Source organism: Mustela nivalis (assembly GCF_964662115.1).
Source record: "Mustela nivalis genome assembly, chromosome: 11".
In the NCBI taxonomy this organism is placed as follows: Eukaryota; Metazoa; Chordata; class Mammalia; order Carnivora; family Mustelidae; genus Mustela; species Mustela nivalis.
The window spans coordinates 29,824,426-29,850,555 of NC_139030.1; the positions used below are offsets into that span (position 1 = coordinate 29,824,426).

Consider the following 26,130-nt stretch of genomic DNA (forward strand, 5'->3'; position numbering starts at 1 on the left):
TTGGCACCAAAAGAAAGAATTTGCAGTATATTTTTTGTCATGATTAGTGGCCCCCTCACCACAACATTTGATTATTTTGGAAAGGGAAAAGTTAAATCCTTGTAAAGTTGTGATTTACAATTTGCGAGCATCCAGGTAGGGAGCAGGACTTCGGCCAGCTTGATCATGGGATCCACATTTTATTCTAGCTCATTGATGTGAGAAAACAAAACAGTTCTGTGGGGGGAACTAGACTTGGAAATATATCCCTTGATTATCCTGGGAGATTTTCTCTCTGCACTACATCTTCTCTCAGTCACGTTGATTTTGGTCTCGGCTGGAACTTGTAGCGAGAAACTGGCATGTGGCTGGTTTACTTTTCATTTCTAATCTGTAGTATCTGGTATTTTTATCGTTTGATTTCTTGGCCCTCATGGTTATGCAAATCTTGAGGCAAAGGAGTTAAAAGGAGCTTCTAATTTTATACCTGAAAATAACTTTCCCTGGACATCTTTTTTTCTCAAGCTTTATGATTAAGAGTGGAGATCTTGTGGATATTTTAATACAGACTAAAATATGTCCAGATAGCCAAAGGGAAAGGGAATGACCAACTGGGTAGGCTGATGAATATTTTCCTGGTAGATGCACAACTTTCCCCACAACTGTGATGCTTTCTCCTCTGACATTAAGAAAGCAGTTTGCAGAAGTAACATTCCTTTGAACACTCAGCTTTCTGAATTGGTGTCCTGCCGCAAGGACTGAAGTAGGGTAAGTTTGAACATCGATGCTGACTAACAGCCAAGCAAATGAGATTCTGTTCTATCGTCCAAAAGTCAGTCGGGTCTTGAAGTAAATCTCAAAGCAGAATTAATACCAATTACATGCCACCTCTTTTACTACTTTTGAAATTTGTGGTCTATTTCTAGTTGGATTTGTGCTTGCTGGGAAACAGTCTGTAATGTTCAGGCAGAGAGTTCTCACCATGATTACTAAGGGAAAGCTATTTGCTGAATAATGTCAATGTAGCAATGTTAGTGGTATTGTTGGCAGAGGGAAAACACTTTTTTTCTCTCGTTCTGGACTTGGACAGGAGATAAAGATAAATACAAGAATTTCTTTGGTGTTTGGGAAGTATTCCATTTGGTATACTTGTCCCAAGTTGGGCATGGTGGTTAAGGGAATAGGCATTAAGGACAAGGAGCTCAGGGTCCAGTCCTAGCTGGCTGGGTGACCTTGGGCGAATTGTCTATCTTCTCTAAGTCTGTTTTCCCATCTGCACAATGGTACAAGTAAAAATGGTTTCATCTGGTTGTTGCGGGGATGGGAAGGTTAATAGAAATATATCATTAATGTTGTATAATGATTGGCACATATTAAGAATTCAGTAAGTGTTAGTTATTATGGCTGTTTGGTATTGACCTCAGGATCAGGATAGTTCCTGGTTGCATATCCTGGTGAACTTAGATTCCATTTCTCTGTGGGAATGAGATACAAAATCTGCTTCCTCTTTCTACTCTCACTGACTTAATGACAGGGAGTCAATAAGAGTGTTCTTATATGACCCCACCTTTGCAAAGCTATTATGAAATTTGAATCAAAAGCCAATTCATTCTGTATTAATGAGGACCTTTTCAATTGACTGTGACAGAAAACCAACTTGAATTTTTTTTTTTTTTTTTGTATTCTCTTATGTTTCTAGGAATTCTGATTTCTGGGTGCCTGTTATCTCCTTTTCCTTGCCCGCCCCCCACCATCCTTCTTACTCTCTCCCTTCCTTCTCCAGCTTTTACTTTCTTCTGTGACGATTTTATTCTAGGCAAGCTGTCTACACATGACGGCAAATATGCCCTCCAGCATAGGTGATCTGACAGCTAGAATTCTTAAAGGATACATGGGGATATAATGTGGCACAGAGATAATTCTCATAGTGAAGACTAGATTTTCTCCCAAATATCTCTGGTGGATATATACTTACTAGTTATCCCTTGTGGTCCATTTTTCCCTACATATACTCTTTCACCTGTGCACTATTTTGTAATGCCCTTCCTTAAAATAACCCAACCCACTTCTCTACTATGAACACATTCTCTTCTTTCAAAAGAGATACAAACCCATATCTCACTTTGTTACCGCATCCCAATGCAAGTTCAGGATCTTTGATGGAGATGTATTGGCTGATGTCGATGTGGCAATTTCATAAGCTACTCACAAAGCTCTACATGGTATTTTCTATTACCATCTCCATCGACAATGGAGGAGGAATGAGGGGATAAATTCATCAAGATTACCATTTAGAAAAGGTGAGAAGGAGAAACAGCTTATAGTGGCCATGAGTTTGGGGTATATAACATATTCTGTGGGACTAGAGTAATAGGATCTCTTCCTTCTGGTGGTGGAAAGCCTTCCAGTCACCACTCTGGCTGCTCTGAGATATGCTTCTTGTCCATTGTTTTTCATAACCTCATTTGAGAGGGCAAAAGTTCTGCTGTGACAAAGTGACTTTAAGCAACTCATGTCATCTTGACATGGTCTGCGTGCCCTGGGGAATAATGTGGGGATTGCCCATTCGCTACCTTTATTTGTTGGTCTTTGAGTTTCTTTGATAAACATCTTTAAAACCTTAGGAGGCTGCCTATCTATCTGTTCATTTCACTGTAAGAGTTCTACATATTACCAATTCGAAGATGCATATTCTTTTGCACCTTTTAACATTACTGGAATGTTCCTAAAGCTAGTGAATACATGAAGTCCAGGGCTGTGCAATCAAATGCTCTACCACTGAGCTATACCCCCAAGTCCAGGGCTGTGAAGGGCTGTATTCTAGACCCTGTTCTGGGCGTTTTGTTTTGTTTTTCTTTTAGTAAGAGCCTTGATGTGTTACCCAACACCTCTTGTACTGCCAATGGTGCTAACAAGTACCTTAAAGAAGGCAAACAAAACAAAACAAAACAAAACAAAAAAACCAAAAAACTCTACAATATTTACTGTTTCAAGTGGCTAGAAATGTGGAGGGACAAAATGGACGAATCAAACACATTAACGTACCTATTTATTACCTTTATGATGTGTAAAATTTGACTGTTTACTATTATAAAAACAAAATATATATGATGTTCACTAAGGTCATTTACGCTAGTATTGACATCATCTAGGGCATCTACCCACTTTCTTCCAAAATACCTCTTCACGCCTTTGCAGAGTCATGGTCAAGGCTGGATTTGATCAGATGATTATGATCCAGTCTGGCATTCAAAAGTTTTTCTATGTGCTATCAAATTCACCAACATGGTCTCTATTCATAATTTCTATGGAAGTATTAAATTGTCATTTGCATTTTAAAAATTAGCATCCACAAAGTCCACATCATCTTTTGCAGACTAAGTCTATTCTCAGACAACTGTTGGATTTAGTTTATTTGCAAGGAGCGGAGCTTAGACTCATTTAGGACATGGTTGACTTAGCAGTTTCCTCTCCATCCAGCCCCCTTGATTCTGTGTCCATTTATTGTGTCCACTTCCTTTTCAATCTGCACTTGAGTAACTCATATCTTCCTGTTTCTTAACGCACACCTCTGTCAATACCTTCTTTAAGGAACAGATCTGGTATCAATTAGTTTTATTTTGGTATGACTTAAAGTCAGCCCTAGTTGTGCTTTTTTTTAATGCTGACACTGTTAGACAGTGTATTTCTCAGTGAACATGTTGGAGAGGAGATTTTACCCTTTTCCCCTGAAGTACAACTAGTGAATATAGTGCTCACACTGATTAAGAACAAGATTGAGCTTAGAGAATATGTTAGATGAAGGCCTAGAACCATACTTACTAAACTTAATCATAAAAATTATCTGGAGCTTTAAAAAAAAAAAAAAAGTTTCCTGGGCCCTGTTCCAGACTTATCGGGTCAGACTCTCTGAAATAAGGTCTTGAGAATTGTTCTTTAATGAACTCCCCAGGCAGTTCCTACGATCAGGCAAGTTGGTCTAAAATAAGCCAATAATGGGAGCGGGTATAAACATAAGAGAACACAGTAGATCCCACAAGGTACTACATGACACATGCAAGGGCACAACTTTGATCCACCTTCTTCAAATACCTTTATAAACAGTATAATCTTAATGAAATGTTATGGTTCCTCTTACTGTTTATCTTTCTTATATCGTAAACTTTAACATATCCCAAAGCTAAAAAGTTATATGTAGTTTGAAAACGGGGAGAATAAATGACTAAATCCCACAGGATCTGAACGTGTGGATTGTATGGAAGTGATATAAAAGGCAGCATGCTCAAACAGAAACAATCACTTGCTTTCATCTTATTTATCTCCTGAAGAGTAGCATTTCTTTGCTTTCATTTCTTCATATAATTTAATCTTCCTTTAAAAAAAATTATTTATGTATTTTCTAACTTCATTGAGGAATAACTGACAATCATAACTGTATATATTTAAAGGGTACAGCCCGATTATATTTATCAGTATAACATATATGTTTTATATAATATATGCAGACACACATATACAGTGGAATGATTACCAAGATCAAGATAAAGATAATTAACATATCTTATTCTCACACAGTTAACTCTGTATGTGTGCAGTGAGAGAGCACTTATGATCCATTCTCAGCAGCTTTTAAGTATACAACACCATATATTATTAACTACGATCGCCATGCTGTACATTAGGTCCTCAGAAGTTATTCTTCTTATAAATGAAAGTTTGTACCCTTTGACCTACATCTTCCCATTTTCCCTCACCATAGCCCTAACAAAGATCATTCTGAGAGCATTATGGTAGGTGAAATAAGCCAGACGGAGAAAGGTAAATGCTGTATGGTATCATTTACATGTGAAACAAACAAGCAACTGAACACGAAATAATTTGATAGAAACAGAGAATTGAATGGTGAGTACTTTAGTCTTTCTAATCTGAGGCAATTTTGCAAGTATTTTATTACTTTAGAAAAGTGTTATATTATATGTAAAAATTACAAATAAGATATACATGATCTTTTATAATTTTTTCTATTTAGTATTTCTATATTAGGAAATCCAATTAGAAGTATTGTAACATCGACTTCTGAATTAAATCAATATCTACATAGATGATATTGAAATGGTTAAAATATAGTTCTTTATATAATTTAAATAGTGCTATGCTGCAAATATCTTGGCAGAGAGATAAAACTATGAAGATCAACGGTTTTGACAAAAGATATATTCTAAAGTGTGACATATTCTAATATCTCTTATTTAACTACACCTTACTGCAACAGATATTTAAAACACTCAGCCTCATTCAGAATTTCTAATGTTAATTATTTAGTTCGTGTTGTCTAGATAGGCTGTAAACTGGCTTAGGTGCATACATTCTACATTCCATTTAGTCTCTACTTTGTAAATCTGTGGCCAGTTAACTAGCGGCATTTCTGTTAGTCTAAAAACAGAGACCAAACTGCCCCAGATCTGAGATCATCTGTCCTCTTGCTTTCCAGATCTCCTCCAGCAAGGATTTGAGAACCCAGCAAAGAGAAAGAGTTAAGCCTGTTCTCCTAGTTGGCAGAAACTTTGTAGTTTAAAATTACATACTGACTCTGGTGTAGAGACACAAGAAATTATAGAGCAGACACTGTCCAGGACAACGTATAATTTACAATGTACTAAAGAATGTATACCGCATGGCAAAGTAAGTGAAGTGCTTCTTCAAATATAAGTGTTTTGCATAGAAAGGCAGTAATTATCCACTCCTAGGGAAATGTTTGCATTCATTCTAAATCAATATTTACTATTCATTTCTTGTGTTCAACAAAACAGGGATTTAACTTTTTTTTTTAATTTTAATGAAGCACTAAGACTATAATAATTCTACAATGTAATTGTCTTGATATGAAATATTGCTAAATGGTGTTGCTATTTCAAGAAAGAGCAGTGTGAAATGGAAGGGTATCCCTGTTTGTGAAATGTTACTTTGGGAACATTCAATTCAAACTCAGCCAAGCAGGGCGACTCACCAGTTTTCAAAGATAACTTCAGCTGTCTCTTTGGTAAGACCCTTAACTAGGATCATTCAGATGAGTCTTTGCCTTTATATCTTTTCTCTTTCTCTCACAGGCTTTCTGATAACGATTCTGTTTCAACTCAGCTATTGCTTTTTGGGGTGTGCATGTGTGTGTGTGAAATTCTTCTATACAATTATTCTTTTCTGCAAGAGGAAAAGATTTCTTTCCCTTTTACCTTCCCAATTCTCCCTGATTATTTTGTTCAAAGGGACCTCAAGGAAAATGCCAGAGGAAAAAAATAAGAAAATAGTACCCCTGAAATACTGTATTCTGAGGCAGGACTGAGGGTCTCTGGCATATTTTTATTTATAGAGCTTATGATCTGATCATTCTATGACTCTTCTTTGGAAAATGACTACAATTTTTTATTTTAAAGGCTAAAAAAGAACTGGACAATATAACAATATGTTATATTACAACACAAATACTCTTTTTTTCTCAGCAACAGAAACAATAATGGCTTTGCCCCTGAGTTGCAGGTCAAAGCAGTGCCCTTCAGTGAACACCATTGCATTACCAAATGCTTCATAAATGCCCATGTTTTCTGCAAGCTTATATTTCTGTCTTCCACGTCTGTGTGTAGTTTAGGACCTAAGGTTTTTCTCTTGTTCTTGTCTTGCTGTTTCTGTTTTTTGTTTTAGGGGTGGGTGGAGTCAAGGGGACATCTTTTTTGAAAGTCCCATCATTCCTAAGAGATTTTTCAGATTCTATATTGATTAGTTTATGTGATTTAAAATTTAATCAGTGTTGTATCTTCGGATTCACAGCTTATGCAGCATCCTTATATTATTTAAAATGAGATTTAGAGCAGAAGAGGAATCAAAAGTAAATTATATACCTTCACAATCTCATTACATAGTTTGTGTAGCTTCTCTGACTTTAAACTGTTCGTGTATGAGCAGTGGGGAGTGGGTCTGGACTGAGGTTCCCTCTCTGTGCTTTCCTGCCTATTTATAATTCATGCAAGCTCTTTGAGTGAATTACTACTTGGTATGTACTCTGGGGACAAATAATATCATTTATGTATTGTGATTGCTACTCTATCCTATCTGGCTTTTTATTGACAAGAAACAAGGGTGTTGCTTGTAGTTTTAAAACTAAATGGGGTGCAGAAATTGTCCTTCTTGTTCTGAGAAAGGCACCTTCTTTCTGCAGGAAATGCTATTGTAAACTGTACTGTTATAAATGGTGTGTTAGTTTTCAAGATATTCCTGTCTTGGTGTATGAAGTAACAAAGTGTTCCTTTAGCTTTGAGTAGAGAGAGCCAATGGAAAAGCAGGCAGTTAAGGACACGTTCCTAAAGTCTGGAAAATCAATGGGACACTAAAAAGGGAACTGAAGTGGACCGGAAGGAACCTCTTGAGGGTCATTTTAAAAACCAGAAACTGATTATGAACAGAGCTTTTACCCAAGAACTGGAGGGGGCCAGAAAACCCATTCTACTGCACTCAGTTAAATGTCTAATAGTTGAGATGTTTTCTGCACAGCCCATAAAGGATAATGAGGAAAGCTTTGATAGCTTTAAAGAAAGTCACTCTGTGGCCTCTCAGAAAAACATGATCTGAGTGCAAGTGGCAAATGCTTACAGACCCCAAAATGAAAAGGGGCAATGCCAGCTAGGTAAGGCAGTTACCTTGCTAATTGCATAAGAAAGAGATCCTGATGTGAGTTTGCACCTGAGGGAAAAATAAAAGCAAGGGATGTCAGAGTATAAAATCTAAGATCTCATTTACTTAAGCTGAATCCTTTTGGAGACCTTGAAATTATCTATGAGTTTACCTCTACATCATAATTATTTAATGTAGGTCAAATTAAGGACTAACCTGAATTCTTAGTTTTATTGTATCATATTTTTTTGAATTACAAATTGTCCTTATATTAGTTGGGGATCAAAAATATTATATTACTGCTTTCCTAATTGCAATCATTTCTGAGATTATTCTTGTATATCACCACCCCCCAACTCAAGCAAAGACTTCATGAATAATTTAAAAAAGAAAAAAAAAAAGAGAAGAACATTCATGTTGAAGTATTTATATTAAGTTTGGTAATGAAGAAAACAAGTTTCGTTAACTGTTCTTTTTATGGTGCCTTTGCTACTCTTAGCAAAAGTCTATTAAAAAGAGCAACCCTAAAATCCTCTCCCAAGGCACTGAGGACACTTACACTGACCTTGTATTCATTCTTTCAGAATATGAGACAGTTACATTGAATAAGAGAGTAGTTGAATACTTCTATTCATAGAAGTAATCTGTCACATGGTTAATAGACTAGACCACCGAGAATGAAGTAATGCTTTCTGCAGATCTTTAGGCAAGATTATTGATCAATCAGTCTGTAACTGGATAAACATTGATCACACACCTGCTTGGCATGACATGCAAAACAAGAGTTTGGAGAGTCACCTGAAGAAGGATACCTACAAACAGACTAGAGACTCGAAGGTCTATTCATTTTTGTCATACTTCAACTAAAATTTACTGCACTGTAGAGATATGTCCAGTGATGTAAACTTTCATAGGAATCAAATGATGATGCTTTCTGAATCAATGATCAGAAAAAGAAAGGGGCAACAGAATGTCCTACAAGGCATGTGCTCAACAACTCAGAGAAAGACTACTGCTGATATTTACATGTATGTACTGGATACCTCTCCTTATCTTAGTACTGGGGTCCTAGAAGACTGACCGACACATGGCAGAATCTGCCCTTTGCCATACCTGGTCATCACTCAACTGCCATGTCAGCAGTTCTCAAACTTTTTGGTCCCAGAACCTTTTTTCACACGAAAAATGACTGAGGACATTTAATAGTTGGGTATTAGATCTATGAATATTGACCTGACCAAAAACTAAAACTGAAGTTAAAAAATATTTACCAATTTATTTTTGAAAACAATAATAAACCTATTACTTTACCATAAATAGGTTTTTCATGAAAGAGCTACATTTTCCAAAGCAAAATATTTAGTGAGAAGAATGACACTGTTTTACATTTCAGCAAATCTCTTTAATATGTAGGTTCACCTATAAGCTTCTTCATTCAATGAGTCGTCATATCAAATATTATGTAGCCTTTGGTAAACCCCATTGCAAGCACATGAGAGAATGAGAGTAAAATAGGCAAAAATGTCTTAACAATATTAAGCAAATACTTTGGTTCTTCAAACCCCTTGAGAGGGTCTCAGGACCTTTCAAGAAGCCTCATTTATCACAAAGTTGGACTATAATGTGCTGAATTCATGTCTATCTACCTTCCACCAAATGATGAGTTCAGTGGAACACTTGAAACCTACTAGGTGCTCAATATAATTGCTTTTCCAATTATTCTTTTCCTCCTCAAAGAAAGTCTTTCAGATTTGTGCCTCAGAGTTCAGATTATGAGGATCTTTTTTTTTAAAGATTTTATTTATTTATTTATTTTAGAGCTCATGAGAGAGAGCTAGCCTGTGTTTACATGAGTTGGGGAGGGTCAGAGGGAGAGAGAGAGAGAGAGAGAAAGAATCTCAAGCAGACTTTGTGCTGAGCAGAGAGTCCATGTGGGGTCAGTCTCATAACCCTGAGACCATTACCGGAGCCAATGCTTAATGACTAAGCCACCCAGATGCCCCGCTGACAATCTTTATGTATTCCTGCATGAGCAGAAAGAAAAGAGCAGAAAGAATGGAAATAATTCTGGATCTTTTTGTAATGTCACTTCTGTTTAACTTTGAAGAAGGTTAAGGAAGAAATGGGGAAGAAAATAAGAATAGCGGGGGGTGGGAAATAGCCTCCTGGGATCCATATGAGGAACAAAATCACATACCTGGGATTCTCAATTTCTGTTTCGTCATCTGATAAATGATGCCATGTAACAAAGCTTATAAACAAAAGTGCCATTAAAAAAAAAAAAAAAAAAAAAAAAGTGCCATAATTATCAGATAGATGTAACTACCTGTCAACAATCAAACCAATCTATCCAAAGTATTTAAAGCCTAGAAAAAAAGCAGCACAAGTATTTTCATAGCTTGATATTGAGTTTTTGATAATGTGAAAACTAAAATTCATTTTTTTTATCCTGTGTTTACTGATCTGCTGTGCGCTACAGATAAAGCAATGTGGAGAGGCATATGATTTCAGTTTTCAAATGTCTTTTTTTTTTTAAGATTTTATTTATTTGAGAGAGAGAGAGAGAGATCACAAGTAGGCAGAAAGGCAAGCAGAGAGAGAGAGAGAGAGAGAGAGAGAGGAAGCAGGCTCCCTGTGGAGCAGAGAGCCCAATGTGGGACTCGATCCCCGGACCCCGGTATCATGACCTGAGCCGAAGGCAGAAGCTTTAACCCGCTAAGCCACCCAGGCGCCCCCCGTTTTCAAATGTCTTATAGTGTAATGAAATCTACTCATACACCATGGCAATTAATGCTACAGAGTTATGAATGTTAGGATGTGAAGAGTCAAGATGTTTTAAAAACTCATAAATAGAGACATAACCCAGTCTTGTAGGAAGAGTAAGGCTTCCTAGGGAAAATGACCTAAGGGATGAGTGGAACTGGCATTCTGGTGCAATTGGGAACATATTCTAAATAGGAGATTTAAAAGAGACCACAGTTAATTTGCTGGTTCATTTACATAAATAATTTTGAGATTATTATGGAGTCTTTGAAAGGTTTTGATCAAGATATACAAATAAGCTTGAATTTTCTCAAGATCATTCTGATAGCAATTTGGACAAACACAGTGACAGTAGTGTTGTGTTGATTCTGGAGAGAAGGGAGAGGGAGGCCTATATAGATAGGACATCAGCAGAAATGATAACGGTGAGAAAATTCTAGAGATATTGAGAAAGTTCCCCAACCAGGATTTTATAATTCTTGCAGAGATGGGGATGGAATGAAGAGGAACATTTAGTTTGAGTCTCAGGTTCTTGGTGTAAGCAACTGAATATTTTCATTCAAACAGGGAGCCCAGTAGGAGGACTATACAAGTGCAGATGTCAGGGAAACATAAAGAATTCACTCTTTTTGAGACATCCAGGTGGAGATATTGAATATTACATGGCATCTATGAGATCCACCAGACTATTGACATCCAGTAGATTAAAGTTTTGTGGGATTATGGAGTTTACAGGATTATGGAATCCACTAGACTAATGATCATGAAATGGAAAAACTCATACTTTGTTTCTTATTGTTATCCTATGGCCTATCATATTTGCTGCATAGTCGAAGTTCACTCAATATTTATAGAATAAACAGAAGTACAAGTGGAATGAATAAAGAAGTATGAGGATCAGAGGAGAGATTTGGAATGGCTGAATGGATTTTGAAGTCATTAGCATGTGGGTGACAGTTGAAGTCTAGGAAGTAGTTGAAATACTCCAGATAGAGAGTTTAAGATGAACTGATAAGGGACATTAACAAATATCTGGAAGACTTGCAACATATGAAGAATAGACAGAGGGAAATGAATCTCCAGAAGCTATAAAAGAGAGCCTCCAAAGAATGGAAATTAGAGCAAGCTACATTCTTTTTATAAGTAATAGAAGACTGACTATCTATCTTAAGGAAAATTTAAATTTATCAAAATATATCCAGAGAGAGAACAGAAATGAAGAAAACATGGGGAGCCACATTTGGAAAATGGGCATTAACAAAGTGAGATCTGGAAACCTGGATAGCATAAACTAGAATAAACTTAAATTAGTGGTGGTGTCAGAGGAGATCTTCTGTCATGGCCATTAAATGAATAAGACTTTTAATCATCCCTACACCCTGACTTGACCAAGCTTTAAAATCCCAGAAGAAAGTGTCTGATTGGCTGAGCCTTGCTGATAGCCCTTCTCCCTAAGCTGGTGAAAAAAAAAAAAAAAAAAGTTGTACGCCTCCAGCTTCCATAATGGGAAGCAACAATGCCCTCTCTTTCAGACTCCACACAGATGGAACATTCTCCAAAAGGCAAATAGAGATGACAATAAGAATGGGGGGTGGGGTTGGGTACTAGGTAGAATGAAAAATGACAGGGATTATTATAAGACAGGGTAAGAAAACACTGGTAATCTTATAAGTAGAGATAAATTTGGATAAAAGAGAAAAGCAAAGGCGTCTTCATTGACAGCAGCAGCAAGGAGGTCATTGTGACTTTGGCAAGAGCAGTGTGAGCAGAGCAGTGGTGCTAGAAACCAGACTGGAATAGATGCAGGTGTGAGAGCTGAGTGACAGAGTGAAAATAGCTAGCATAGATGACCATTTGAGAAGTTAGATTAATACAAGGGGAAATTTGCTTTTATCATTTGGAAACATTGAGAATGACAGAGGAAACAGTTTTGCCCTTAAGCAGAGATTTTCAAATTCTGATGACCAGGGAAAGAGTTCTAAATCTTGCATGACCCTAGATGGGTAAATTTCCACATCTGGGCAATTGGCCATGCATTGGAATCTCGCTCTTTTTGCAGGGCGCCAGGGAGTTGCACAACTCTGTAAGTGGCTTTTCTTCTGCCTCTGAAAGTCTCAGCCACATGATTATCACTTTAATGTTTCAATGTATGTTGCTGTTACGCTTAATATTGTTGTCTTTGTATTTTTCTCTAACCAGAATTTCAAGCATATTGGGCAAGGAGCTCTTTTATTACTCAAAGTACCTGCCACAATATTACCATGAAATAGTGCCCATGCTTAGGGAGTATTGACTGATTAGTTGATTGATTTTTAAGAACTTTGACTAAAATGACATCTAACTATAAATCTTCATAAGAAAAAAATATTTTAAATTGTTTTCCACCTTGAAGTTCCATTGGATATCTCTCCTACCTTCTTTTTACCATCTTCCCTATGAATAGCTGTTACGAAAATACAGGAAAAACAAAACAAAACATTGTTGCATTTTAAGATAGAATAAACCTTTAGATTAGACACTTCCAAAACAAACTGAAACAAATGAAGAGTGAGTTTTACTGCTTTATATCTAAAAATGGCACTGCCTAATTTAAACTATTTTTAAAAACTGTATACTCATGCTGCTTGCATACCAAAATGAAAATTGGTGAGTTATAAACCTTTGAAAAACAGGGTTTATAATGGAAACAGTAATTGGCCCTTAAGTACAACATCAAAAATACAATACTATATAATACAAAGCCCAGGGCTTGGGATCTCATCTGTGCTCTAACCTCAGACTGGCACACTAACCCAACACCACAAAGCCAACTAATACTTATATTCCAAGATGTTTTCTTCTTACAGGGCAGGGAAGTGGATATGTGATCCAATGGCCACATGCATCTAAGCTTCACAGAACCAGTACTCCAAATATCTTTAATGAACTCACAACTCCAGAGATACAACACACCACGAAAACATTAGACTTGCTTGGAGAAATCATTTAATTAAAAATAAAGAAACAAACAAAATTCACAAAACTACTACTACCCTTGAACTTGTGTTGCATCATGGACTTTGGGTATGTAATGTTACACCACAGAATAAAGGGAGGTTAGAGTGACCAACTGTCAGGAAAGTTCATGAAAATACCGAAAATACTCTTGAAATATTTAGCTGTCTTCAGCTTTGCTCTAGTTCACGGTTGATCCAGTTTCCCATTTTCTAAGCCACAACTATCCTTTTTTGTCATGAGAAAATGCAATCTAAATGAAAGAAGAAAATAAAAGTATTCAATTTGACTAAGATATGAAGGGTAAATGCAGATTCTGAGTTATATAGGCTAAGAGGTGGATATCTGTGTATATACACACACACACATGCTCACATGTGCCCTAACAATATTAACTTATACTGTTTTTTTTCTTTTGTTTATGGAAGGGAGGGAAAGGGTTAAGGGAGTTTGTTGCTAAAGAAGGAAAGTTCAGAGATTCCTTTCATTTTAAAGTTGAAATGTGAGAGCATTGCCAGCTTATTCCTTTAAGAAGCTTCCAAAGAATTTGTCAGCTAAGAATAGTCAAGATTTTGCCTTTTAAAAATGTCATCTATTCACACAAGTTTTCAATGACTTATGTTTATCAAGGGACAATTAGCAGGACTCTCTGGTGTTTTCTTGCTGGTTCTTACATTTCTCTTGCTACCTTAACAACTAGTGAACTTGGTAAAATGAAAATGAGTGAAAAATTATTGACTCTGTGTATATTATATCTTCATCTACACTCTGTGACCAAGACACTAAGTGAGCTTTGGAGAAAGAACCAAAGGAAGAAGAACCAAAGGAAGAACATTAGAATTGAGACAGAGGGGTATTTTTCTTACAATCTTCTTTTTAGAAGATTGTAGAAGTGACAGTGTCGGTTCTGGCACTCAGCAATTGTTCTAATTGCAGTTAAAATGTTCTCTTTATATAGTGATATGAAAAACTCTTGTGCATAAAAATAAATAAAATCACTCTGAGGTCACAATAGGCTACTTCTATGGTATTTCAGATACTGAGATCTATCTCAGATAACTTCACGGTGTATACTAGCAATTATGCTTACTCAATGTCATACCAAAGAACACAGACCTCTTCCACACACATATTTGAATATAGATACACACTTCCTTCCTTATTTTCTTTCTTTTTTGTTCCTTCTTTCTTTCCTCATATTATTTCAAATACTGAGTTTGTTCTGCCCTAGTTTATACTCCCTGTGAATTCTGTAATTATATTCATGGCTTATTATATATATATATATATATATATATATATATATATATATATAATGCGGTGTGTATATAATAATGTGGTAGGTTAAAAGTTTTGAACTATTAACTGATGCTTTCCCTTTTCCTTATACCCCTTGGCCCTTTCCAGAAAAGTTAGGGAAGAGATAACACATCAAAATGCAAAGGAAAAATTAGTAAAGTTTTAGCCTTGGAGTTTCAAGAGACAACTCCTTGTGAGAAGCATAGACAACTCAGGGCATGAGGAAAATATTTGAGAAACTACCTAATAAATAAAGAGCCAAGATGTTCTCTTGGTCATTAGATAAAACTGTGTTGGGCTGGGGGCATGAAGAGAGTTGGAAAATAAACATGAAGAGATTAGGATAGAAGGGTACCCAAGGGGAGGGGTGAAGACTCATGTGCGGGTCACTTTGGCCGACTCTACGTGGGTGGGGAGAAGGATGTGTAAGGGAGGGAATGTGGGACAAAAACCCAAGAAGCTTACACAGATCAAAGGCTTCAGACAAGAGCCCTGAGGATCAGGGTCATGTCAAGTAGAAAAACTTTTGAGATAGCCTGTGTCTCACCTTTATCCCATAGGTTCATACAGGTTTCTTGAGTCTTGCCTGCTAAGCCCATTTAAAATTGGTGACTTTCTCTTTCTAACTTTCCAGCTTTTTCTCAGACCCCTGAGAGAAATCCTGCTGGTCCGGTGGCCCACTGGGGTCATGGGAATCTCTGAGAGGCATTTTGCTATAGCTTTAACACATGAGAATTATTCTATTGTCATGAGATGCAAAAAACTCTCCCGAGCTGACCTGGATCCACCTGCTTTGCCTCATCTCTCAGCCTGTGGTCTGAGGACATCTCAGATTCCACTGGAGGGGGAAGTGGTCTCCTCACACTCAATTCCCAGCCCACTCTAGGATTTCTCTTCTGACAGGAAACTGACCATGTAGAGAAGGAAACAGGGAGCTGGAGATCTTTGTTAGGGACTCATTCATATCTTTGCTTTCAAAGTATACTCTCTTTGATTTTAGGGAATTTTGTCTTTCAACCTAAAGTATGATAGCTTGGTTCTAACTCATTAATTAATACATTTTCTATTATTTAGGGTTTATTTACCTGCTTCCTCCTGAAGAACAATGTAAGAAAATAGTGTTTGGTTTCATGATTTTTTTTCTTTAAGTGTTGGATACCTTTCCAGAAGTAAAACCCTAGAAGGTTTTAATTGATTAAGTTAGACAAACCCTAGGGCCCCATGAAAATATATCAAAAATATGAGTTAACATTTCAAGATATCCCCCCCCCCAACTCTCTGTGCAGTTTCATTTAATGCTGTCTCTCCTACTGAAATATAAGCTTGATGAAGGCACAGATATCTTTTTGCTTATTGATCTATCCCTAGCACCTTGTACATTGTCTGAAATATACTCAATAAATATTGTTAAATAAATGGAGAAATAAAGCAATAAATGAAATGCCTAAAATATTGTTACTATTTTGTGGCATGCCCTGCCATTTCCTCAAGAAGAAATGTAGGTGATTTATTTTATCCATTACTAACTCTGAAAACTACTGGTTGCAACCAAGACCTTTCTTTCCTCCCTGGTTTTGCGCACTTAATACATTCTTTTTTTTTTTTTTTTATTTGACAGAGAGAAATCACAAGTAAGATGGAGAGGCAGGCAGAGAGAGAGAGAGGGAAGCAGGCTCCCCGCTGAGCAGAGAGCCCGATGCGGGACTCCATCCCAGGACCCCGAGATCATGACCTGAGCCAAAGGCAGCGGCCTAACCCACTGAGCCACCCAGGCGCCCCAATACATTCTTAATACAAAAGTAAGTGAGATCCAGACAGTCTGATTAACAGAGACAAATATTTCCATTCTGGTCAGTTATTCCATAGAGACAGACTGGTAGCTTGCGAGAGAGACTGCACATGAGTGTGAGTGTGCATGTGTGTGCGTATAAGTGTGACTGCTGATTTGTGTCCAATCTATATGATTAGAATCAAAGTGATACAGATTGCAGCAAAAGAGGAAAGGTGCATTTCCCATAAATGGCATAAATGATGGTTGCTTACTCTCCTTTATTGTGGATATAATTTGGATATTTTTCTCAAAGTAAATGTCAATTTAGTCAACCAGGCATAACTTTATCAAATAATGTAAAATGCAACTTTGATAAAACATTAAACATTTATGGAACACAATTAGATAAAACTGTAGCTAGTCAACATGTATTAATTACTAAGCCATGTTAGTAATTTCCTTTTTGATAGTTTCTTTTTGATAGTTCCTTGAAACAGTTCAAAGCTCATGTCTAGAAAAAAATCAGGTGGAATATTGAGCACTCAGCAAAAACATTTAATTTATAGCAGAAGTCAGTCAACATGATTTGATATTTCTAAAATAATTGCCTAATAGCTTTACTTCAGTTTAAGTAGACACAAAGTAATAGCTTTCCTAGATGTTTCCATTGATGTTTATATGTTAAGGATAATTCCAGAGGCTGCTTCTCAGTGTTGGGAAAATAGCACTTTGTTTTAAATTCCTGCATATCTTTCTCACATTGGTCATTCAAAAGGGAAAAGTATACTAATTATTCACTCATATTTGGAATTCTTTAAATCCTAGAAGCAATCAGTTTATTAAAAGAAATGAGAACAGATGAATGCCACATCAGTCTTGGGCAATAGATCAAATTTTAAAAGTTTGAGGCTGTTGTGGCAGTGACATTTCTAAAGCAGTCACCATGAAGTAAAACTCAAAATGCAGGTTTTAGCAAAGACCACAAAATACATATTTATATTGTAGTTTCCTAACTGTTCCCTATTGTTACGGGCATTTGTCCTGCCTTTCAAATCTCTAAAGAGAAAAGCCAAGAAGAAAGCCGTGGTTTTTGAGGTGTAGGTGGATTTTTTTTTTTTTTTAAATAAGGCATGTTCCTCTCCTTTCTGTATTTCTTTATTTTGTTTTCGTGCCTGTAAGAGTATTATCATTTCAGGAACACAACTGCAACCCTTACCATGAGCTGAAAGTTAAGTATCACTTTGTAGGCTGGTCCTGTAATAAAAAATAAAATTCTCAATAAATTGGGTGTGCTCATATTCTTTCTCTTCCACAGAAAAGCTTCCTTAATCTTTGGAGTGGAGCCTTATCAAATGTTATCAAGATTGGGCAAATCACATGCTGCTAATGTGTTGAAATCTCTACTAATTTGCTCATTTCCACCTTTTTCTTTTTAAAATTTTCCCTTCTATCGTCTTCACCTCCCTCTCCTCACATTGCTACCCAAGTTCTGTAAGTACAACAACCAGAACTTTAGTCTTCAGTACCCATGGCTCTAGGAATCTGTGATTATTCTAGTGAACATGTAAGTGGAATTTAAATAAGTCAGTCGACCCTCTGAACATGTGTCACTGACGTTTTCTTGCTAATAAGAGATGGGGAGAAGATTGAAACCAGAAGCTATAAGATACATTTGACCTTTTCCCAAAGATATAAAATTCAGATATTCATATTGATAATTATGACAGGATCACTAAGATCCATGCAGTATGTCTTCTATGTGGTGAAGTAGAGAACATTTGTTTTGGCTAGAACATAACCAAATCCCATTAAATAAAGTTGACTATATTCTTAGCCATGATATATGGTGCTAAGAAATGCCTGCATTTATGATAGAATTATTTTAATTTAACTTTAAAAAATTTGATTAAGAATGTGATCAGAAAGACCTATATTTGATTTATGTCAGGAAATATTCATTTTCTTTTTGGGCTGAACTGAATGCATATATGTCTTTGACTCACATGCACTGTCTACATTTACTGGGAAGAAAATCTAGTTCACTTAGGCTCATTTAATGTTAAGGAGAACAAAGTGATATCAAATTCAGGTTTGAATTCAGCCTGGACACTGTTCATTAATTCACCTAAGTATTTAAGGACCTATTCTGTACCTAACACTCTTCTGGGATTTGAAGGCCCGAAGGAAAGGAGAGAGCCTCTGTGCGTGTGTGTGTGTGTGTGTGTGTGTGTGTGTGTGGTGTGTATTGTATGTGCACATGCATGCATATATGCAAGTAAAAGAGACTCCCTGCCTCTAGAGCCCGTGTTTAGAAGCCTCACAGCATCATTCAAAGGCTTACAGGGATCTATATGAAAATATGAAACAGTGTTGGCATAAGGACTTTAAAGAGGACTACTGAGAATATTGCCTAGTGAGGGTCAGGGATTACCCCTCAGAGGAAGTCAGAACTGAACTGAGATTTGAAATGAACAGTAGGAGTTCTTGTCTGAAAGAGGATAAGAGACAGGAAGAAGGAGCAACAACCGAGGCCTGGAGATAAGGAAATGTAAGTCGTGAGAAGCAGGCAGGGGCCAGGCTATGGATCTTAGGCTTCACACTAAGTGCAATGGGCAGTCACTGACATTTTTAATCAGAAGAGGAAAGGACCAAGGAATAAATATAGCATTTTGCATTTGCATTTTGGAAAGAATATTCTGGCTGTGGTATGGGAAACCACACTGACAGTAGGAGATTGCTACAGGAGTCTAAGAAAGAGGGGATGAGAGTTTGTGTTGGAATGACAGAGCGAAAAAGAAGAGAGAAGAAATGAGTTAATGCATATTTATTTATGACGGGATAATAAACTAATATTATTAATTATAAATAACAACATTTATATTTATTACTTATAAACAATATCTCTATTATTAATATAAATATTAATATATATTATTCAAGGGAGTTTTATTTGGATACAAAGGAGTTTGGGAGAGGACATTTTTTTTAAGACAGGGACAGAGTGCAAGTGAGTAAGCAGGGGAGATGAGCAGGGGGAAAGAGAAAATCTCAAGGAGGCTCTTCATGGGGCTCAACCTCAGAACCCTGGGGTTATGACCTGAGCCGAAATCAAGAGTCAGATGCTTACCTGACTGAACCACCCAGGTGCCCCTGGGAGAGGACATCTTATAAGAAGCTGCTGAGTCACTGATTGTACAATTGGTATTCTGTGATGCTCTTCAATGGAGAAAGAGATTGGTGCTGAGAAAGAGGGCCAGGATTGAAAAGAAACCATATGCTTGGTTTTGCCTATGGCCTTTGAAATATCCAGGTGAAAATACCCAGAGAGCAGTGGGAGACATGATCTGGAGCTCAGAGGAGAGAGCTAGACTGCAGATAAACATGTGTGCAGCTATTGTGCGCAGTTGGCATGGAAGCCTATAGAGATTGGATAGGTTGTCTAAGGGGAGGATGGAGGGCAGAGAAGAGGGGCCACAACCTGCCGAGGAAACTGTGATATTGAAATTATAAGGAAGAGGTAAAGGCTAAAAAATCAAACCAATGATCAGGAAGGTGGGAAGAAAAGAAAAAAAAAAGGAAAAAAAAAAGCATGATATGAAAACAGAGGTAAGAGACTGCTCCAAATGGGAGAAAATAAAAATACAAGGTAATAAATACCTCTGTAGTATCTTGAGGCAAAAGTGAATTCATATTTCTTTACTGGCTCTGTCAATAATACTAATAGATGCTAAAAAATTTCTAATGACGCCATTATAACTTGAGAGAGACAAACAGAAATAGGTATGCAGTGTGTGGAAGAATGCATTCAATATTTTTGGTGAACAAATGAATGCATATTGAACATGAAAGCTCTAATTTAGGGGAAAAAAAAAAGACTTCCATCTTGTCCTGTTCTGAGTCATGTGGTATTAAAACATCTAGGAGCTTCTTTTTCGTAATATAGAAGAGCTGATGCCATGGAAGACTTCTAAGATCTTTTCATCTAAAGTTCTGTGAATCTTTTTACCTAACTCTGCTGAAAACATTGAGGTACATCTCTCTGGGGGGGGGGCGGGGAAGTGGCCTTCTCTAAGTCCTATTGCCGTCCAAGTTGATTTTACACTGTGTCAATAATATTTGAAGAAGGGAAACATCTTCCAGAAATTGTACCCTATCTCCCATCCTCCAGCAGCGTACCTGCTTGCCATTGCTGTGATATCCAGCCAGGTGCACCTGGTTATATCTAGTGTCAGCTGAATCCTGTATCTTGTTTTCTGTCCTAGGACTTCTTTACAACCTCAGAGTTTTTGGCTGGGCTTGTGAACATCTAGAATGGTAGGCAAGTCATATCCTTGCAGGACCTTTGCCTAATAGGGAGTGGGAACCATAAAGAAATACCCTCCTCTACACTGGTCTCAGGTAAGCAATCCCATGGTGAACTCATGCTACATGATTTCTCTCAGGGTTCCCCAAAACACTGAGCCCCAATATCCACCATGGTATCAGTTCAATGCTTCTTTTCTCCCCCCACTTCTGTTTTGCTTTCTCCAGTCCCCACCCTTAGTTGTTCTTTGAGAGAAATTTACCAAAATAAAGGATTTTCCCTCAAACCCTTCTCAGGAGGCTGCTTTTTGGAAGTACCCAAATTAAGGAAAATTCTGTTGGGTCAATATAGGTACTTCACCTGATTAAGAAATTTCTGAAATTTTATGAGTAATTCCAATTATTCTAAACAATATTTGTCTCATTGGTTTACATTTCAATTTCAGGAATGCTATTTCATTATTTTGCTACAAAACTTTAGTTGGCATAGTCTTTTAACTCTTTAGCATCTCACCTGGGATATCTTCCAGCTTTTATACCAAACAAAGAATCATCTGTAAGTAAATATTCAAATGTAATAGCCATATAGTTATTTAAGGAACTCTTTATTAAGAAATAATTTCTTTGCTGGTCAAAGCACAATTACTTGCTAGCATGCATATTTTCATAAAATTTATCTTGGATTATTGTTTTGTTATGTCAAGTTTATATAGATCTTAGTCCTTATCTCTACTGCCCTTCATTAGGAGTTGAAAATTGTGTTCCCATTTTTATAGTAATGTTAATGCTTTTTCCCGATCCACAAATTTGTTTAAGTAAAACGTATACACACATAGATATTTCTCTTTTTATTGGGAAAAAAAAAGAAAAGATTTTTCTTCTGCTGTTTTTACAACTCATTAATCACAATACAATATATGCTATTAATTATGCTTAAATGCAGTTTGCTTATATAATTTGTGAACATCCAATAACTCAAGACTTTCAAAGTATTTGTCTTCCATGTAGACATTTTGATTACGGAAACATTCCTAAAGCTAGAAGAAGGAATAATAACATAGGATTAAAACTATGAATCACCTTTTGATTAAACACTCTGCAGTCTTTGTTGCTAAATGTTCACTCAGAGGATAACTCTAAGTCTCACTTGAACTTGTAGATTTTAATTCCGTATTGATCACCATAACCTAGTAAAAGCAATACATATTCACTCACATCACAGTTTGACTTTAAACAGGATATTGATGCTTTATTATAGCAACAGTGGTCTCTAAGTGTGCAGCTACAGTAGCTAAGACTGAGGGGACAAAATAGGCAACATAAAGTGGACAGTGGTACTTGGTGACAATCTTTGTTCAATGTTAAATTTGCTATATCTCTTGATCCGTGTGTTCACTCAGCTACATGTCTATGGGAGTAACTTAGACTTCAGCTCATAAAGTTTTTATAGTGGCAATAATAGAAATAATAGATGTGTAAATATAAAGATGTATATATTTTAAAGTCTTTCACATGCATTATCTCATTTGACTTGAAAAGTTATCTTTTAGTACAGGTGAAGGAGGTATTAATATTTCCATTCAGGTTCAGAGAAATGATGTCATGTATGACCGAATTAAAGCAACTGTTAAATGCAAGGTCAGGAACTAGGTGTTCTGGTTCCTGGCCCAGTGATCTTCTTGGTGGATACCTATGTCCTGCTTTGTACTCTAACTAGGCCATTGTCTTCTCAATTTGTGTCTTGTCCTTTTTTCCCACTCTTACATTCTTCCCTCCTCTACCTTCTTGAATAAATGGTAAGATGTATACTGGGAGCTACTTTGGACCAGCTATGTTCTTTGCCTTCTTATTCAACCTGAACTTTGCATATAATCATTCTGTGATGGTTCATTTTATTTGTCTACTTGGCAAGACTATGGTACCTAGTCATTTAATTAAAACCAAATCTAGATATTGCTAGACTGTGGTTAACTTCCATGAGCAGTTGACTTTGAGTAAAGCACATCACCCTTGATAATGTGGATGGGCCTCATGATAAGTTGGTCTTAAAAGCAGAAACTGAGATTTCCTGAGGAAGAAAAAGAAATTCTGTCTCAGTATTGCTGCATCAATCCCTGTCTGGGTTTCTGGCCTTCTGGCCTACCCTGTGGCTTTCAAACTTCCCAGCCCTTACAATCATGTGAGCCAATTTCTTAAAATAAATTTCTTGATATAGGGTAAAATATATTTCTGTATATTCTACCTAGAAATATCTGTATACCCTATATTAGAAATATATTTATATTTTTATATAAAAAGAAATATAAATATTTTATATAGATATAGGTACACAAATGGAAATATGGGAATAATTCTCTGGAGAATCCTAGCTAATACATTTGTCTCATATTTGTTCTAGAATATTAATATAAAATTGTGCTCTATCGATTTTTTTCTGTTCCTTAAAGGACTTCTATATATTTGGTCTCATCTCTGTTTTCCCTCCTCCTCGCCAAAATTTAATTTTTTACTCATGCTCCTAGATTCCATAATTCTCTTCATTATAGGACTTATTTCATCAATCTCTTCTCTCTTGCAATACTAGTCTTTCCATTTCTCAGTTAGTGAACTTAATCCTAACGTATAGGACAAATATTTGTCATTAGCTAGCTCATTTCAATTTTCTTATTGGTAAAATGAAGGGCGCTTTAAATCATTACTCCAAATATCTTACTCTTAGCCAGATGAACACGCACACATATATATAAACACTAAGTTCTAAAGAATATATCCTATTTTATTTTTGATTTCAATCCTGTATTCCAACCTACTTATATTTTTGCAACAGAAGGCTAAAAAGCAAGATATCAACTATGAACTCAATCACAAATACTAGCTTTCATCATGAGGTATTGAATACTTTGATCCTTATGGCTTTGCATATAAGTTAATTCTTAGGTAGCTAGGAATTTTTGGTTGCCTACTGAGATCCAGGTGGATGTTCTACATGCAACGTAAATTAAACCTTTGCAAAATTTAAGTACCAGTTTTTCTCATCAAACTTTCTTTCTCTTTTCTTGTATTACCTATATGGCTATTGGCAATATCATTCCATTTTCTCAATGACTCTTGAATGCACATTTTCCTTTATGTGTCCAGTTTAACCCCAATCCTGACAATTACTTTTCATTACTAAATGCACTATATTCTCTTCAGCCTTATGCTTTTTTTTTTTTTTCAAATCCAATCCTTTCATTTAATAAGTATCTGTTGAATCTGTAAGCTGTGTCATACATGGTTGTACGTACTCAGGATACTTCAGGGTATAAAGCAAAACAGTGGACCTTACTACATTCCAGAAGGCTGAGACAGATAATTACCTATTAATATAATTAATAAGTAAATTATGTTAGAAGATGATTTTTCCCTCCAGAGAAAGAAAGAAGGAAGGAAGGAAGGAAAGAAATAGAACACAGCAAACCCCTCTGAGAATTGCGTAGCTAAATATGTGTTTAATAAACATTCATTATATTAGTGGTTGACTGAATGAATAGTCCTTTAAATTTCAGTTTGTCTGGTGTTCAATGTCCTGGAAGACAGGAGTTATACATAATTAGGAGTTAGTTCCTCTGTTTGTTTGCTTTGGTTGTGTTAAAGATTTGTTGTGTTTTGTTGTCTGTTTTCTTCTGTCTTTGGGAGAATAAATGGGTGAGGTGAGGGCTCAGAAGATGCCGACAGTTTAATATAACAAGTGAGTCATTAAAAAACAAAAAGATAATGTGTTTCTCTAATTCTCCCTCCCTCCTTTTCTTCCCCTTTCCTTCCTTTCATTTAATTTAGCAAGAAACTAGTTCCTATTATGATGCAGGAAGTATGCTTGATACTGGAGTTGCTCCTTTGTATAAAGAGCCATTGAACTTGAGGGTATCTCATACAGACAGAGGTCAGGGAAGGCACCCTGGTGGGTGAGAGCCAGGGTTCTAGAGCTATGCTTTAGCTGGGTTACTGTCTCTAAGCCTCTGTCTACTCTTGTGAGGAATAGAGGAAAGAAAAGCACCAAAGAGGAGGCTGCGTTAGGATTCAGTGAGTTATTACTTGTAAGCTGCATAGAAGAGTACTTGGTATACTATAATTACTTTGTAAGTTTTCACTTGCTTTATTTTTTATTATAAGGACAATATGCTGTAGTAAACTGAAAGAGAGAAGCATGCCTGGAGATTATGGAAGCCTACGCTCAGTAGAACGAAATGTGGAGGGATGATTTTTTTGTGTTCTATAAACTCAGAAGTGAAACGAGGTTCCTGGAGATGGCGTGGGGATCAGGTTAGTCAGGAGGCTCTACGAGACAGGGAGTTTGGGAATAATCCTCTGTAAGGAATGAAAACAAGAACTGTTGAAGGGCAAGAGCTATGCTTGAAATTTCTAGACAAAACATGTTGCAGAGGGCGCCTGGGTGGCTCAGTGGGTTAAGCCGCTGCCTTCGGCTCAGGTCATGATCTCAGGGTCCTGGGATCGAGTCCCGCATCGGGCTCTCTGCTCAGCAGGGAGCCTGCTTCCTCCTCTCTCTCTCTGCCTGCCTCTCTGCCTACTTGTGATCGCTCTCTGTAAAATAAATAAATAAAAATCTTAAAAAAAAAAAAAAACATGTTGCAGAATATTGGTAGCACTTTATGGACAATATATTTGGCAAGGAAGCAGACTGTCTGTAAAGTCGTAAATAAAATAGTGGAGTTTTTACTTCAGTGGTTGATCTAGAACATGATCATTAATGGATTATCACAAAATGTCATTGTTAGCACTTTAATTTTTTTTTTAATATTTTATTTATTTATTTGACAGAGAGAGATCACAAATAGGCGGAGAGGCAGGGAGAGAGAGAGGCAGAAGCAGGCTCCCCACTGAGCAGAGAGCCCGATGCGGGGCTCCATCCCAGGACCCTGAGAGATCATGACCTGAGCCAAAGGCAGAGGCTTTAACCTACTCAGCCACCCAGGTGCCCCAGCACTTTAAATTGTTATCATTAACATTAAAGTGCTAGTTCTTTGAGATTTGAAAAATTTGAAGTTCGTAATTTAATAATTATAGCAATTTTGTGAATTTTAGTAGATTTTTATGTTTATTCTACAAACATATGTTTTCTTACCTGTAAATTGGTTTGGATACTATTAAACCAAGTATATTCTCAATTTAATCTTGTTTCTAGTTAAATTTTCAAGCTGTAGAATTTCATGTGTAATGATTGCTGCTTGGCAGGTTTTCTTTCAGGGGTTATAGTTGAATTCATGCACACTTTTATATAATGTGCAGTTGTTAACACTAATTTCAATAAATTAGATAAGATATGGCATTGCTTCATTTCATTTGTTAACATAGGACTGTAA

The 26,130-nt window shown here is 36.6% G+C and overlaps 1 long non-coding RNA gene across 1 annotated transcript in view; it reads left to right on the forward strand.

Moving 5' to 3' along the window:
• The window catches only part of LOC309844563, a 40,637-nt gene extending 14,970 nt beyond the window's left edge, over window positions 1-25,667 (forward strand). Inside the window, exons 2-3 of the long non-coding RNA XR_014300761.1 lie at window positions 20,731-20,866; window positions 25,589-25,667. This is a non-coding gene — a long non-coding RNA (uncharacterized lncRNA). The remainder of the gene's footprint in view (window positions 1-20,730; window positions 20,867-25,588) is intronic.
• The last annotated feature ends 463 nt before the right edge of the window (window positions 25,668-26,130 follow it).